We start from the raw sequence: 4,676 nt of genomic DNA on the forward strand, positions 1-4,676 counted from the left end.
CGAGTCTTTAACACAAAATTTCATTCACCCGCGACTAAATATCCTTGTGTTTTTTGTGTTTTTAGCTCATCTGACGTAGTCAGATGCAGCTTGTAGAATCGCATGATTGTCCGTGCGTCCGGCCGTTCGTCCATCCGTGCGTCAACAGTTGGGCACAAATCTTAACCGCTCGACGTACGGTCACGATATTCGGGATGTCGGGGGGGGGATGATTGTGAAAAGGACTCAGGATGACAAATTTGGGGGTCAAGGGTCAAAGGTCAAGATGTGTAAACTGAGGGGGAATATTTCCCTCTTAACTTAAGGTATAGGAGGCAATACGGAATTGCGGCACAAATCTTAACGGCTCGACCTATGCTCTTAATATTCGGTGTATAGTGTATTAGGGCATTGGGGGAAAGGTCAGATATCAGACATTTTCTGAGGACATGGCCTAATGGACAGAGTCAAAAACGTTTTTGTTTCAGCGCTGACCTACCATTTTTATCACTTTATTGAAAGGACCATGAAATGTGCTTTCCACTGACGTGCGAGGAGTAAGTGTCTGATAACCTTTTGACCCTAAAGAGGAGGGTTAAACATGGATTCCTGAACTGCCTCAATGACGTCACAGTGTTGTCATATTCATGGCACATCCATAATCTAGAAACCCAATAAGCCTGGATAGCCAGCCGAACACCTACAGCACAGGCGTCACGGCTCAAAGTTCGTTGGATCGAATCCCATCTGATTTTGTAATATTTACCTGTTTTCTGTATTTTTCTATCTTTATGCATTTAACTATTCTTTACGCAAATATTTACATGATTTATTTACAACAATTTAATAACAACAAATAATTTTTACAACAATTAATTATTTTGTTTTTTTTAATAGGGTTAGGGTTAGGGTTAGGGTCACAATGCACCATAAAACAGGAGTTTCAGGCACGCGATTTGTATCAACCAATGGGATTTGGACGTAGCCAAATGTTGACGGACGGACGGACGGACGTACGGACGTACGACGGACGACGACCCATGGCAATAGCTCAGCTTGACGATGTCAAGGTGAGCTAAAAACAGATGGAGAAGTTGGTATAAATGATGGACAGAATAAAAGCAGAAACCCTAACCATATGCTATTTACTAGTCTATTAATGTTTGCGTTTGTATATATAAATGGTCTTTTTTGTATCTATAACCATTTCCTTTGATTATGAACTATACATGCACAAATCATGGTGTCACCACTTGCAATACCATTAATCTTGTTACTAATGAAGCAAAGTTATACTGCAAGCCAAAAATTCTAGAAAAATTTCAGAGTGAGGTAAAAAAAAACGCAAAACAACTTTTTATTAAATGGGTAAACAACATGCTAAAAAATCCATAATAATACAATAACCAACCAGTGGCTCCCAAAACAAGGAAAGATTTGAATCTGATACAAGTGTTACTCACTGAAACGATACTGTCCAAATCACTATGCTCAATCCTGAAGATTTTTGATGCGGTGTCTGATCCTATACAGTTTTTCAGTGTGATTGGCTTCTTCATCTGGATATAAAAAATAATAAAAAATTACATTATGTTATATTACATTTCACCCCATTCCATTCCATTTCATGTTATTTTCACACACCCAACATATTTATTAATGATAATCATATTAATGATTGCAACTGTTATTGTTCACTATATTGGGAAGACCATGTTCCACAAATGGTTGAGCCTTTTTCCGTAGTGCAACTGCTCAAACTTTAACTTGCATTACACATCAAATGATTTTTTACATTTTATAATGTAAATAGTACACTAAAGCAGTTCTTTAACCTAACATAAACACAACTATCAATAGAGGTATATTTCACGTTTACTAGCTGCTGTGCAAACTACCACATACTTTAGAAGCATTCTCCACCTTAACACGTTTCACTGCTTGATCACCTATAGGTATGTTATGGAAGTCAACCTCAATGACCCCATCGTTGTTCTGCATTGCAGTCTTTCTTTGCTCTAGACTAGATACCACATGGTGAGAAAATTTACCTGTACTCAAGTAATGAATACATTATATATTATTACCTCGAATTTGATTGCATTGAACTATCTCAGAACATAGATTAATAGATCTTATAGTTAACACTATATACCTTTTATATATATTTAGGTTATCACTATTAATCTAATATAATCTTGAACATGTGATTGTATAGCACACATAATATATCCTTTCTAACTTGTGGAGAGTAATATTTGCCACACCATTGACAGTTACCTGTATTGCTTGAAACTATTCCAGTAACATAGCACAAATGAAGTTGAACCATATATAATGCTACACCACACACACGTTATAACAATGTCTGTAAAGTAATTTAAATTCTTCCAACAACATCCACTTCAAATGCGTTATGCAACACTGCTGCTGCCTCGGTATTGGTATAAACACTTAAATCTTAGCCGCACTATGCGCATTTACACGCTAATTTCTCCAGTACTAGACTAGCAAATACTTCGTGTCATGCAGAATCATACTACCTTATGACAAAATAAACTCTAGTTCTTCCCATTTCACTGCGCGTTGTCTTATAAAGGGCATTTGAAAATACCTTCAATGTTGTTCAAATTCTCCGATGTCGTTGACAGTTTCGCGTTGCTCTCCCAAGCAACCGTGCAGCGGTGCTGCGGTACAGCGGTACCGGTGTAGCCAAGAGCTGAGAACAATATATACAATGTATATATTGTTCTCAGGCCAAAAGTAGATAGTGACTATATTAAAACTTATAGTGCAGCAGATATGTGTATAATATCAGAAGGATAATATATAATATATGATATATATATGATATATATGGATTATATATATGATATAATATCCATCATCACTTGCAGCGGATGTACTTGGCATGAGTCGAGCCAAACGACTGGCTGAACATTTTACACGGCAAGATGTGTGCCATTTTGCGTCATTCCTACGGAGTGTGTTGGCGATACCATCACCATCGTCTAGGCGAGTTACATCTACTGGTATTGGTTGTTTTCCTATTTCACGAAAACTACTCAGGTTATTTCCCAAAGTGTCATAAGAAGATCCAATGTCTGTGCGTAATGATTTAGCTGGACAATTTAGAGGACTATCAGTAGGCCTATGTTCCTGGCACAAAGCACAGAGATTCCAATCAATTGGTTGTGGCGATGGTGTAAAGGATCTTAGGCTTTCACCTTGAATTAGTTTGCACTTCTTCTTAGATGACATAATTGGTCACACCTGTGTTCATTCACCTGTAAACGTAACGTACAGGAATGAGTTCAATCAGTTGAAATGGGCAGCCATCTTGGATTTAATTATACAATTGACCATTTCATTAGTTTTGGTGCCTTTTATCAACTCGTTTGTGGTTGGAATGGATTCAGCATGTATGAAAACATAGAAAATGACACTTTATTTATGTTTACACGACATTTTGTCACAAAAATATGGCATTTTATTGGTGGCCATCTTGAATTATTGTTGCTTAGCAATATCCTACATAATTTTTGATACTTCCATTGTTCACTCTTGACACCCTAATACTAAATAAAGGACGGAACGAGATGTATCAAGACTTAATACAGCAACAGTAGCATAGCCAGAAAAACATTGATAGCTATAATCACAGAAATCAAAATCAATTCTTTCTCTCTTGCTCTCTCTTAAAAGCACCAAATTTGGTACAGACATTGCTTAATATATATTTAACAAATTTGGATATTATGCCAAGCTCAATTTTTTCCCTGGGGCCCACAAATAGCAAAATCCAAGATGGCCGCCGTCCGATACCGGAATATCTTAAAAATGACATATCTTTGTGACAAAATGTCGTGCAAACATGAATAAAGTGTCATTTTCTATGTTTTCATACATTCTGAATCCATTCCAACCACAAACGAGTTGATAAAATGCACCTATTTGCGTAAATCCAAGATGGCCGCCGTGCCTAATCGGCCAAATGGGAAATCAGCAATAACTTTTGATAGAATCAAGCTGGGGCGATGATTTTGGTGTCTACACATAGGTTTTCACATGTGAGAAACACAATAGTCAGCTATACCTTAATTATTATGACGTTAACAATGGTACCATTGTTGCGGAGCTAAGCGTTTTTTGGAACTATTTTATCAATGCGCTCTGGATTACAAGCTGTTTTTACCACAACTTACAACAGATGTTATTGGATCAAAGTATGAGCTCTTCTGTCAACAACTCTCAACTCTCATAATCTGGTAAGTTTCTACTAGTTGTAATTAAACATAAATAATAATAATTACAATGATGTTTTGGAGAGAAAGAGAGCGAGAATGGAAAGAGAGAGAGAGCCCACAAAATGCACAATTATTTCACGTATCTGCCGCACTATACTAGCTATCACCAAGTGCGACATGCAAGCAAACAGCGTGGCACGCTGACACATTCCACCAACGATCACACCCACTCTCCACCCAACGTTTACCAAATCAGGAACGGTCTAATAAAATCTTCCCCCAAGCCAAGATGTCGGAGAAACAGTTTTTCTTAATCCATCTACACCATCGACTGATTTCTTGAGTCCCTGCCTGCCATCACGTCTATTATTGCCGAATTATGGAGACAGACTACACATGATAGGCAAATGACACAAGTTCAATGACAATTCTTGCGCCTAAAAGCGGACG

The 4,676-nt window shown here is 37.5% G+C and overlaps 2 protein-coding genes across 2 annotated transcripts in view; one reads left to right on the forward strand and one right to left on the reverse strand.

Annotated features, from left to right (window-relative positions):
- LOC106814647 (1-phosphatidylinositol 3-phosphate 5-kinase-like) overlaps positions 1-4,676 on the forward strand; it is a 39,028-nt gene that overhangs the window by 33,266 nt on the left and 1,086 nt on the right. The window lies entirely within an intron of this gene.
- LOC106814803 (coiled-coil domain-containing protein 108-like) overlaps positions 1-4,676 on the reverse strand; it is a 72,052-nt gene that overhangs the window by 6,373 nt on the left and 61,003 nt on the right. The gene's annotated exons all lie outside the window — the stretch shown is intronic.

The sequence above is a fragment of the Priapulus caudatus genome, unplaced genomic scaffold (genome assembly GCF_000485595.1).
Source record: "Priapulus caudatus unplaced genomic scaffold, Priapulus_caudatus-5.0.1 Scaffold27, whole genome shotgun sequence".
NCBI lineage: Eukaryota > Metazoa > Priapulida > Priapulimorpha > Priapulimorphida > Priapulidae > Priapulus > Priapulus caudatus.